Genomic DNA, 13,616 nt, shown 5'->3' with positions numbered 1-13,616 from the left:
TTTGCTTGTCAGGTTGCAGCAGCCCAGCTTTATAACCCGGGAGAGAGGGAGCCCACACTTTCAAAACAACATAGAACAGTATGCTGCTGCTTGCCCTGGCTTAGCGCAATGCTCTCTCATGGAAAGTTGACAAGGATAAAACCATGACTAGTCAGAGTGGTGTAAACATCAAGAGAAAAGGGGAGAGTTTTCTATTGCTTTTTAAAAAAACGTTTCTAATTTACTTTTGTTCATCTCCTATCACCGTGTTCCATTGGTGAATAGGTCCTTAGGAGAAAAGTGTAAAAGATCAGAGAACTCGGGTCTTAGTAACGCAGGTGAAATCTCTTAGAGTTAAAGGTGAGTTGAGGATAAAGATTCAGTGATGAAATACTCTTCCTTCTGTTTCCCTCTCGATAGTAATAAAGAATAAAGAATATCTCTCTTTCAGACATTACGGTCAGGATGAGGGTAGAGCCCGTGTGTTATAGAAACACAGGAGAACTTGATTTCTGCTTGTGATTCCAAACTGTTTCGTACACACCAGTTTCACTGGCAAAGGTTTAAAAAAAAAAAAAAAAAGGAGAGGAGAGGAGAGGAGAGGAGAGGAGAGGAGAGGAGAGAGAGAGAGAGAGAGAGAGAGAGAGAGGGAGAGAAGCTTGTTTTGCAGGTGTAATTAGGGAAGAAGCCTCTTTCTGCAGACACTGCTTTGTATCTTTATCAAATCCCTGAAGCATCATTAAAGGTCTGACAGACAGCACTGCATTCGCTGCCTCTTCCCACCTGGCAAAGTGACCGGGAAATAATACCCAGATGAAATGACAGGCTATAAAAAGCAAGTACAGATCCTGCAAAGAGAAGCAAAATTCACTGCGAGGACAAGGTTACTCCTTTGTCTTGAACATTTTAAACGTGTCTTTTACTGAAAACGGGGCTGGATAGGTTTACTGACCCAGGGAAGGAATAGGAAGCCTTTGGAAAAATTTGTCAGCTAAATTCTGTAATTTTTGTCATCGAAAGAAATCAAGCAAACAAAGAGAACCATCCAGCACACTTTCCTGATCTAGGACCTACCAGAAAGTCTATGGTGACTTTATGAGAAGTGAATGTGTAAGGCAAATTCTTCTGTTAAGTGTTTTAGTACATTATACATTCCATATAGTTTCTTTAAACATTTTTTTTACAAGCCAGGGCATTGATTTTCTGGCATTTGCATTGAGTGGAAGAGATTTAGTGCTGCCTAAAAGCATCTCAGTGACCAGTGCCGGACCGATGCACAGCTGCACCTTCGGAAGTGCATCGGAAATAAGCCTGGACATGCAGTCTGGGAAGTAGTTTTCTCCTGGAAAGTTAGCGATGGACCTTTGGTGAACACTATACAGCATATAGGGTTTTCTGTGTGGGAAACTCCATTTTTTTTAATTTTTTTTTTAGTAGTGCCTAAAAACAAATCATTAGTATCTCAAAAATTATGAGTTTTTTTTTTTTTGTTAAAGGTTGGTCCTTGGAGCTTTGTTTGTAGACAATCATAAGTGGTCATGCTTGTTGTTTCAAAAAGCTTATAACCATCAACTGAAGGGAAGCAAACGGGGAAAAAAGGCTTGGAACTGAATTTTGTCCTTTTGTAATCTCTTTCCTGTTTTTTCTTTTCATCTAAGAAAGTATCGCTTATTCAGAGAAGGAACTGGAGCTTTCATTTCATCGTGCATGCTTTTGACATAAACTAACCATCATCAATTATATTTTTAAATGACAGTATCATTTCCGAAACATGCTCTTCATTGGCTTCAGGAGTCCCTCCCTCTTCTATCTGTCTCAGCATATTCAGCACATTATGCTCAGAGCTGTAACCTTCAAGGTCATAGTCTGTTGAGGGCTAATTGATTCTTCTTTATCCTGGAGCCTGAGAAAGGGGAGGAGAGACAATCCTCGTAATTGTGTCTGCTGTGTTATTTCCCAAACCAATTTACCCATTAGTATGAGGGTTTTAGTCTAGAAACACTAGAATTACTCCCTTCCTCCCTGATTTCTTTAAAATAAAAACACCCATAGTCTTCATTATAATAAAGGGCAAAATAGCATTTTAAATTGTCTATAGATATAGTGACTATGCCAGTTTTCCTAAAATGGGTATTTCTTTCATAAGATAATATGATTTCAAGTTTTCATTATATTAATCTATGCATACATATAGATCTTAGGATCCTAATATAGGGCTGGAAAATACATGTAATTCTGTATTTTCTCTGTGTGATTAGTGGTTTTTTACTACCACACTCATTATATCACCATGATAAGTTAATTTTTTCTCTTTTTTTTAGCAAGTCACATAATACTTGAACCATTCATTTGTAGGATTATTTTGCCTGGGCTTTAAATTTTTTCCTACCTTCTATTTGTCTGGAAAGAACTGATTGGAAGATTACAAACTTAAGATTACTATAAAAAGAGCTGATTAATTAAATTGCAACCAGGAAACTCTGGTCCTGAAAGAAAATGTATTTCTGCTTGGGACAGCCTGCTTGACAACAGACTCTTGGATATAAGAATGTATTGGTATTTTCATCTTAGGCCAAATTTGTTTTGCTTTGTCTTAAATCTTTGTATTGGGTTGCATGGCAAACTACTGTGACCTCAGTGACAATATGAATCATTACTATTTGCAAAGCTCAACATGATTCATTCAATTTATCAAAAGATTTCTTCCCTTCAGTTTAAAATGGTCTTCATTTTTAACCCAATAGATTCTTCTAGATTCTTGCAGCTGTTCTTGTTGGTATTTCAGAATGGTGTTCTCAAATAATTTTTGTCCACTTTGACCATACTTATTGTAAGCCCCAAGACATTAAAAACTAGAAGAAACTAAAAGATCCTCCATGGGACACAAATTATTTTATAAATTTACTGAGGAGGCAATCCAGATTCTGAAAGAGTCTGTGAAATTCTTTTGGGGTTACAAAAGAATTTGTAAAAGGTTACAAACTCTAAAAAGTTTGGCGATGTCCAAAGAGTAGAGAGCAGATTAGTTACCTATCTCCTATCCTCTCTTCCTTCTTATAGAGAGTTAGACCTAGAGACTCACTCTGGTATCTGATCTACAGTTAGAGAAGCACTTAAAGTGGGACCACTGGTCAAGTGAGTATAGTTCATAATATTAAAATTCAATTTTGTTTTCGCCTTCTTGTTTTGGGCTTATACAATTTTCAGTAGAGGTGGTCTCTTTTTGCTTTTAATTTGACCAGCCACACAATGTTCAGTTTGCTTTTGAAACCATCTTAGGTTGTCTAGGGTCAGCTCTTTCCTGCCATGTAGCAAATGGCCAAGTGGCTCACCTCTTCCTGCACATCCCACTTTGTTTCTCCTTTCCTGTTAAAATCAGTTTTTCCCCTTCATCGACCTTCCCACCCTCTCAGTTTTATCTTAAATATCTCTTATTTTTCTAATTAGGCCATTCTGGCTTTGTGTATCAATATTTATTATAAGGTATCAAAGCATCTTCAATTGTCTTTTCTCTCAGATAACTTTATTGCATTTTAATACCGAAGAGTATTTACACATACTGCAGAGATACATACATACAAAAAAAAATAAAATAAAAAAATGTCTCCAGCCATGTTCTAATTTGTCAATGGTACAATAAATTCAAACTTTTGTTCCCCTTCTTTCTCTCTTCCTGTTCTTTTTCTTAGTATGCTTCATGCCAGTTTCTCTGCTGACTCCTTTACATGTTTGTGCAAATCAGCATTTCTGCATTCCCAGAAAAGCATCATGCCCCAAATCACATGTCTTTGTTCGTTCTTGCTTACCATTCTTTTTTAATAACAACTTATAGCACCATTTTAAAGCATGAAGGAAGAGATAATTTGTAAATTGAGAAACATAGGCATAAAAAATTATGACTTATCTAAAAAAGGTACAAGCCCCTAAGGATTCCATAATATAGCTCTTGTCCACTGATTCTACTGTACTTTCTATTAAACTATAAACTATGTCATGTCTACTTTTATGCTCATTTCAATTTTTAAATTTTTTTATACATTAGTGATTCTCTTCTATTATTTCTTCTCTTACTTCATCCAATGAGTATATCTTTATTACCTTCTATGCACCAAGCATGGTTCAAGATTGGTTATATGGCAATGAAAAACAGTAAAAGTCTTTGTCCTCAGAGAGCTTATGTTCTAATGGATTTTAAGGATTTAGTTGCACAATTCAACTTGAATTAATTTTTTTAAATTCCTAAACATATACTTTCTGAATTCAACATTTCTTCTCCTTACCTTCATTTTATTCATATTTTGACCACCACCTCTGTTTCTCCCCTAGTATGTTCCTCTTCTAGTATTATTAAATCCTGAAAACTTGCCAGCAATGTCCTACATCTTAAAGTGACTCAAGTACCAACTCTACTCCCAATAAATTGGGTCACTTTGGGTGATTTGTGTTTGGTCTCTGTGGCACTGTTTAAACAAACCATTGGAGTGGTTGGAAAAGCAATTTCTGTCTGGTTCTTTAAGAACATTTTCTTAAGTGGAAAATAGGTACATAACTCTATTAGAATGTAAAAAAAAATTCTAAGAGTATTTCTAAGATTCAAGAAAGCCGACAGTGGTAAATATGTTTGTTTTTATTTTTCAGTCATATTCTCTATTTATTCTTTTGGCTTACAGAACAAGAATATTAAAATACCCCCAAGGAATTTTTAGTTAGACTGTTCAGAGAAAATCTTAATTCTGTCATTAAGTTATTTAGTTCTGAATAAAGACTTGGGTTCCTATATTATTCACATGAGAAATGATTGGATAGAAATGAAGTTAATCCTCATCATTAGGAAAACAAAAAGGAACTCATATTGTTTAGATGTAGTGCCTGGGAAAACTTGGCCTGGAAAGATCATGTATTCTTCTTGATTTGAATGAAAATTATATTCATCTAACTCCTTATTGTTTTAAACTAGGGTTTCCAGACTACAAAAGATAGTCATTAAGCTGTTTTCAGCACTTCATAAAACGATGGAGATAACAATTTGCATAGAATAATTTTACATGAATCAGATTGAACACAGAAGTTATTTTAATTTTTTAAATATACAGATAATATAGTATACACACAATATCCCAAATAAAAGGGGAAATGATAATTAATTAATAAATAAAATTGTGTAAATAGCCCGGCCAACATGGCTCGGTAGTTGAGCATTGACCTATGAACCAGGAGGACATGGTTCGATTTCCCGTTAGGGCACATGCCTGGGTTGAGGACTCACTCCCCAGTATGGGGCATGCAGGAGGCAGCCAATCAATGATTCTCTCTCATCATTTATATTCCTCTCTCCCTCTCCCTTCCTCTCTGAAATAAATAAAAATACATTTTTAAATTGGGTAAATAAAATTATTTAAAATATAGAGGAAAAGGTTGTTTATCAATAAGTTTAAAAACAAAACTTTAGCCCATGTCTAATTGTTAGAATCTTTTATTTTTTTATATTTTTAAAATATATTTTATTGATATTTTACAGAGAGGAGGAAGGGAGAGAGATAGAGAGCTAGAAATGTCAATGAGAGAGAAACATCGACCAGCTGCCTCTTGCACACCCCCTACTGAAGATGTGCCCACAACCAATGTACATGCCCTTGACCGGAATCGAACCCGGGACCTTTCAGTCCGCAGACCAATGCTCTACCATTGAGCCAAACCAGTTTCGGCTAATTGTTAGAATCTTTTAAAAAGTACAAGAAAAAAAATGTTATATAAGTAGAGAATAATTGTACCTCAAAGTATTCTGGAGATTCTGTTACAAAATAAGTGGAAATATTATTGGTCACAGTTCTACAAAAAGAAAAAAAGCCATGTTGTTCTGGGTATAGACACTTAAAGGGGCTTTGGTATTTTTGTTGTGCATCTTATGACTTTCTTTGCATAGAGACGTAATTTGTTAGAGCTTGTAAATTACAAACATGCACAGTAATCAGCATAATTACATTTATTTATTCTTTACATGGTAGCACTAGAAATGTGTGAAAACTTTTGTGCTTTGGTCATCTTGATTGTTACTAATTCAAGGACAATAAACTCACTGAATAAATTGAACTCTAAATCAACATTGGAGCAACGAGGCAGTCACTTCTGAGGGGGAAAATATTGGATAACAACAACTAGGACAAATTTTACCTGGGTATAGTCTTTCCTGTCTGTGAGGTGGAAATAAGCTGCTGGACCCAATAAAACTTTATGAAATACTAGTGGCCCTGTGCACAAATCCGTGTGCCAGTAGCTCGCCAGTAGCTCTTTGCTGCCCTCCAGTAGCTCTCCACCTGCTGTCCCATCCTCCTGTAGCTCACCCATCCCCCTCTTCTTGTCTCCCTCATAGCTTGCATCCTCCCCCTCCTGTAGGTCTCAGCTGCCCACTTTTAGCTTGCTGCCCCACCCTCCTGCTGATCCGTGATTTGGTCATTAAGTAGTCGGTCGTTATACTTCATGGCGTAACGACCATTTGCATATTACTTCTTTATTATATAGGATAATAGAAATCGTCCTAAGTTAAAGTATTTTTTTTATTTTTTATAAAAATTATGGTATGACAAGATGAGCTTTGCTATATGATAATTTTCAGTGATATGTACTTGAGTATTTGAACTACCTTTCTTGGGGTGCTCTCATCCCAGTGAGAGGGGACATTTATTAGCTATTTTTTAGCAAAAGTTAGTACAGAATTTAATACTCATGTAACCATCTAATAAAAAGTATCCTCTGCCGAGACAGGTTTGGCTCAATAGATAGAGCATCGGCTTGGGGACTGAAAGGACCCGGGTTCGATTTCGGTCAAAGGCATGTACCTTGGTTGTGGGCACAACCCTGGTAGGGGGTGTGCAAGAGGCAGCTGGTCGATGTTTCTCTCTCATTGACGTTTCTGGCTCTCTATCTCTCCCTTCCTCTCTGTACAAAAATCAATAAAATATATTAAAAAATAAAATAAAATAAAAAAGTATCCTCTATAACTCATTTTCTTTTACAAACTCATAATTTGAAACTAAAACAAGTATTCACACTTTTATACAGGGTGTCCCCAAAAATGTATACTACACATTCTGAATAATTATTAATTATAATGGGTTAAATCTGAAAAGAAAGAACCATTGACTGAGCTATTGGCCAAGTGTGTATACATTTTCGAGGACACTCTGTATGCATTCTGAAGGAAGAAGATTGCAACACTGAAGATAATGATAGTTGCTCCTAGGAAGAAAAGATACTTTATAGGCAAACAAGTGTGTTACAACTCTTAAGTCTTAACTTTGGTGTCAACGTTGGTTGCAGATACTGATATAATTTTATTTATACAGCTTTCCTTCCTTCTTTCTCCCTTTATTACTTTCTTACTTGCTATCCCACAGTAACTTTTCCTCATTAGGCTGTTATTTCCTACTCCACCATCACTTCTTCTCCAGTGATGTCACAGTACATTCCCTTTCGCTTCTGTTCTGTTCTGTTCTGTTCTGTTCAGAAGCCAGTGTTCTGGAGCATCAGAAGTTATGGAGCAGATGGATGGCCCCAACCAGTAGTTTCTCATCCCATGGGTTGGGAGAAGAGTGAGTGAGGCTTTAACCGCAGACTTGACCACGATTAGCCTGATGACGTTCAATGTTGCCTCTTCCTTTGCTAAGTAACAGGAAGTATTTGTTTTATGAAGTATGTTTGTGCCATGCAATAAAAGCTCCATAAATAAATGGAATGATCTAAGGACAATGGAATTGAACTCTTGTTAGCATTTGTTGTAATCCCTTGGTGGAGCTTCCTGGGTCATAATTGCTTGCTCTTATGGGAGCAAAACAGGATCAGTATCCATTGATTGTTACGTGATGCTAAGTATTGCCTACGAAGCAAATCTTAAGAATCATCAGTGGCAGCATTCAGTGTTGCAAGGCCGATTACCCTTTAATCCCTAAAACACGCTGGATTTTTTTCAACTTTTTTCCATCGAACAACTCATGATTTTTTTCAAAAAAAGTGGAGAAAAAACAATGTCCTGTGATCTGGGAAGACTTTGGTTTACATAGAAAATAAAAACATTGCACAAAATAATCACTTTAGTCTTTTTCTCTTTCTACTTCAGTGACAACAGGGAGATATTTAATGTAACCCCTTCCCAGGAAGTTCAGTTTCGTATTTCTGGGATTTTTAACTGTTCTGCACTGTGGAAGCTGAGGTACACATAGCCAATCGCCTATATATCCATCAGCTATTCAGAAAACTATACATAAAATCATTGGTATCGGTATAATTTTGGCTTCTCAAAATCCTTGGAATTGCTGAATTTTCTAAGTCAGTGATTATTTGTCACCTTGAAACTTTAATTTTGTTCATTTTTATTGAATTATTTTAATAATCAGTGCTTCTTGCTAAATGGGACTTATTGAAAATAGAATTTCATAATGTTGACTACTGTGATATCTTAAGGACATAGTGGATTATAATTTTATTGAATACTGTGATCTAATTAGGACATATTAAGTTATTAGAAATTCTAACCCCAGACCCATACATATTTTAAACATATGCTGGGTTATTGTATAATCACAATTAGATTTTCAGAACTTTAAGACATCATAGAGATAATTTAAACCTAATATTTTCTTTTAGCATAGAGAAACAGGCTCAAAGATGATAAATTTTTTGCCAGAATCCACATAGAACCAGACAATATTTATGATATATTTAGGTATTACCTGCTTTCAACTATGAAGTTACTTTGCAAGCAGTATATATTAATGAAACTGTTTTTACACTCCTTTTAATTTACAGTTCTTATGTCCAATGGAGTTTGTAAATCAAGTTTTAAGTAGGTTAAACATTTATATAAAAGATAAAGTGTCTCTGAGTAAAGTTTTCTCCCTGAGAAAATGCCTAAGTTTTGGTGACATACATTTTGCTTATCAAACCTGACTCTTCCTGTGTTTTGGATCAAGAGAGTTCAGGATGTGATGTGAATGAAGATGATGAGTAAGAATAACTACTTTGTTCTCTTTGTGCTTAGATTTAGATTTAGAGGGCCTGAGTCTAGTTTCCAGATGTTTTAATTGTTCATTGTTACTCCTTACATGTAGAATGGGGTTAGTAAATCTTTGGACTTGATCAGAGTATCTAATAGGACATAATTTTTTGAACATATGAACTCTACAAAATTAGTCAATGTGCTTTATTGAATCTATTGCAAAATTGATTTGGGAAATTTTATGATTCACAAAATAGAAATTATTTTTATTTCATTTTCATTTCTGAAGTACACCTCAATTCCTTACTCTGTCATAAAATGGGGTGCAGGTCCACAGGTTGACAATGATCTTCCCTTAGTTGTTGAAGAACAGCTTCAAAAGCTTTGGATTCCATAATGCTAGCATTTTTGGGAAGCAGAAATTGGCTCCTTATCCAGACGTAGTCCATAAATTAACTTGATGATTGGTGCTGTCCCTGATGAGATAGTAGTGGTTATGAAGTATCTAAATTTTATTAAATAGGATCACAGCAGAACCATTGACATTTTAAAGATTTAGGAGCTTGTATAGATAAGCTGGTCAAAATATTTTCTTTATTCCTGAGGAAACCAAGATACATAAATGTGAAATGATTAGGCCTTACATATTTTCATACTTAGTAGGAAACAGAGACTGGTCTATAAAATGTGGATGCCACCTCATTTTGTACCCTTTTCAGTATCCCGTACTACCTTACATTAAATAATTGTTTAGAACTGGGAGAACTTCATTTATCCCAACTTTCTATATTCTTTATTGAGTGCCTGTTCAGTACACTTTGTTCCAGGAGTTTATCTCTAAAAGCAGAAAACAGAAAAAAAGAATAATAAGTAAGTAAATAATGGACTATTTTAGAAAGTGTTAAGTTGTATAGGGAAAGTAGCCAGTATAAGCTGGTCAAGGTACTGAGGGAGAAGCATGGTGATTTTAAATAGAATGATCAGCATAGGCTGCATCAAGAAGGGAACAGTTAATGGAAGACTTGAAAGATGGTGCTTAGTTTAGTTCAGTTTAGGTGGGCATTGAAAGATTATAATTCTGCTGGAATTTTGATGGATATGAGTAATTCAGGTTAAAGGAAAGAGTAAAGCAGTTATGTTAGGTACAAAGTGAGTAGACCAGTTTGATTGGCATGAAGGAGTTTGTTGAAAGCATGAATTTATTAAGGATATATTGGTTGCTCAATGTTTTAAATGTATTATTCAATATTTAAACACACACATAAAAAAACATGAGCTGGCACTATTATTGTCTCTCCTTTAGAAAAAATTGATGGAGCAGAAGAAACTTGATGCTTCAGACATTAAAATAATAATAAGAATGATGATGATGATGATGATCATAGTCTGAATGGTACAAGAGAGTGGGAAGAAGCCCATAGGTATACAAGAGACTATGGAAAAAAATTCCTCAGGACTAATTGAATGTAGGAAAGGAAGGAAATGATTTTGCACAATTAGTAATTTAATGTATTTCTGAATGACAAGAACATGCATTTATTTAATGTGTATTTTTGTGTGTGTGTCCTACTAAGTCTCTATATACTTAGTAATGTAGTCAGTAAATTTATCACAGGAAGTGACTCATGTTCCAAGTTCCAGGAAGCAGTCATTAGTTTTTTTCTGATGGGCCCTCTTAATTAAATAATATTAATTGTTCTTCCCCTGGTATGAAAATTAAAATTGATAGGATACAGAATTTAAAGGCATTTTTAATTTACTTTTTATTCACATTATTCATTGTTGCTGATGAGTCAAAGTCCTTTGCTGATGTATATCTTCTTAAATAATCACCAGTAAACTTCTGTAGTGAGATTCTACAGAATTTGATATGGCAATTACTTATAGAATTACATATTGAATTTCAGTTAGTCCATTCTAGTACAATCTGTGTGAAGTATATAGAGCATACTACTTAGCTTTTTTGAATTCTTTGATGTCAGTGATACTATGTTTGAATTCTCAGCTTGTGATTGTACAATTATTACCAAAAGCAAGTAGATAATACTATTTTTACAAAATCATTGTTAATTTTTTTTCATAAAACATTCAAACAAAGCTATATATTTATTAAGTTTATCAAGTTAGTTCATTCAGTTGATTCAAAATAAGAACTCTGAAGTACCACAGTTGATACAAGATTTTGGCAGACTATTAATAATAACATTCTCAATTTGTGGCTCTCTCATCCATGTAATTTTAGTAATATATGTGCTATGTTCTCGGGAAATAAATATTTTAGAATTAAAAAGGCAATCAATATGTTGTTATATATTGTTACTTTTGCTCCGTTTTTCAAAGCTGGTAAATGGAAACAGGCAATATAATTTATATTCACACTGTTCACAAACAAACCTTTGATACTGGAGCTGGATTAACTATAGCATGGTGCAGGTATAATGGTTAATGCTAGGAACATTTCTCACTTAGTTGTTTATGTAAAAGCAGTGATTCCTAAGTTAATATCATTAAGCAAGTTATTATTTTAGAATCAAAGTAAAAAGTATAATAAGAATACTTCTAGTGATTAAAACATTGCATAAGAAGAAAAGGCTTGAACAAGATTTGAGTATACTATTTTAATGGGATTAGAATATTTAATATTTTCTATTAAAACACATGTTCCCATTTGAATTAGAATTCATTCAGTGATGTAAGAATTCCACTTTCTTATTCCTTCTTGCCTGATGTCTGAGCTTGATCTTGTATTTCTTGAAAGGGAAGTTCTTTTGTAAACAATTCTTTTGCACCAGAATTCTTCAGGGTCCAAACAGTAGTGTAATTTCAACATTTTAGCTTAGAAATTAGTATTTAATGCTGCTTACTCCCCCTTTATGCATATTGAATATGTAAACTTCTAAAAATTGTGGGTACTCTGTTCTAGAGAGACTTCAAAATCAAAGGTGAACAGGGACTAACTGTTCTTTGCATTACAAAGTCCGCCCTCTGTGCCCTGTTTGGAGGAGAAGAAATGGAAATCACTAGCCCCCCAGTGAAAAACCTCTCTGGGTAACACTATAGGAAAGGATTCAGTTTAGATCTGTTGACTTTCACCTTTGGTTTTCAAACTTGCAAATAGAAGCAATATTTTCACATTTTTCTTTTTTTATTTTTAATATATTTTATTGACTTTTTACAGAGAGGAAGAGAAAGGGATAGAGAGCTAGAAACGTCTATAAGAGAGAAACATGGACCAGCTGCCTCTTTCACACCCCCCACTGGGGATGTGCCCGCAACTAATGTACGTGCCCATGCCCTTGATTGAAATCGAACCTGGGACCTTTCAGTCCCACTGAGCCAAACTGGTTCCAGCTATTTTCACATTTTTCAAGGAGAAAAAATGAGAGCCTGATTTCCTTTTCATATTGTATCACTTCCACTTTGACTTTGAACAGACTTCCTGCAGGAGAAGCTCCGGAAATGCCACTCAAATTTTAGGTGATTATTCTTCAGTTTAGTTGTCATTTAGGGGGTAATGATCAAAACAGTGGTATGTGGGATTTTTTTTTAAATAAATTTAGTCAAATTTATGAAAAAATAGAACTTCCTAGGGAAACATACTGATAAATGTAATTTCCTTATCACACATTAAGACAGTCCCAGCTTCCAATAGCACTATGGATTTGTGAAGATGCAGTAAGTACTGGTTACAGGATGCTGTTAACTACAGTATGAGAAAATTGTCTTATTTCTTCTTTCCTTAACCTGTTTGATCATTTATAAGATATTCTCTCATCTTTAATCATTAACGCAAACTGATTGAATTTGATGACCGACACATTAGACTATTTTAAATGGGTTATCAGTTCTGAAGTGCATTTGTCTCCAACTTTTTTGTAAAAAGGGTCTCATGATATGTTCCCACAGATGATTTTGATGCTGTGAGAAGGAAGTAGAGACTGCTCTGCTGCTCCTTTAACATGCAGGATCATGGTAGAGGACCATATTCCCTTTCCTCAACTGTTTAATTCCTGGGAAGAGTCCCAGGCAGGATTTCCTGTTCAGTTTTATTGTGCTTTGTGTTGTCAACAGAGTGTGTTCTCCATCTGAGCTCATGGAAATAATCCAGTTTATATCGCTGATGGCTCTCAATCAGAAAACTGTGATTATAGGTGATGGAAGTGTTAGCGTTGTGCTGGCCTTCTTGGCCATGTGCCAGCTGGGACTGAAATAGTGGACAGAGAGCTCTTCTCAGAGAGACTCCTAGATCACCAAGCTTCACCACTCAGCTGTAGCACCTGGCAGATTGGGACTGTTTCTTGCTTTATCCATGCCAGAGATATGATGAAATCCCAGATTATACTGTGGCGTAGCCATTATACCAAGCATTACTCTCATATATTGTTTATTTTTTAATTTCTAGAGCAAAACATCAGTTTTTTGTTTGATTTCTATACTGTAAGATCCCCGTTGTTTCGAGGAAATAGGGGGTATCTGCTTCTCTGACTCTAACAAACATACATCTTTAGTTTAGAAGTAGAACAAGGAGGGGAGTCCAGCCAGTGGTTGAGTGTCAACCCATGAACTGAGAGGCCCTGGGTTCAATTCCCAGTCAGGGCAGGTTTGATCTCCAGTAGGGGGTGTGCAGGAGGCAGCTGATGGATGT

At 35.3% G+C, this 13,616-nt stretch overlaps 1 protein-coding gene across 16 annotated transcripts in view; it reads left to right on the top strand.

The window, feature by feature from the left end:
- NRG1 (neuregulin 1) overlaps positions 1 to 13,616 on the top strand; it is a 955,286-nt gene that overhangs the window by 846,560 nt on the left and 95,110 nt on the right. The gene's annotated exons all lie outside the window — the stretch shown is intronic.

Source organism: Pipistrellus kuhlii, unplaced genomic scaffold (assembly GCF_014108245.1).
Source record: "Pipistrellus kuhlii isolate mPipKuh1 unplaced genomic scaffold, mPipKuh1.p scaffold_m20_p_3, whole genome shotgun sequence".
In the NCBI taxonomy this organism is placed as follows: Eukaryota; Metazoa; Chordata; class Mammalia; order Chiroptera; family Vespertilionidae; genus Pipistrellus; species Pipistrellus kuhlii.
The sequence above is the reverse complement of the archived record's forward strand: the minus strand, read 5'-3'. Positions and strand labels throughout refer to the sequence as shown.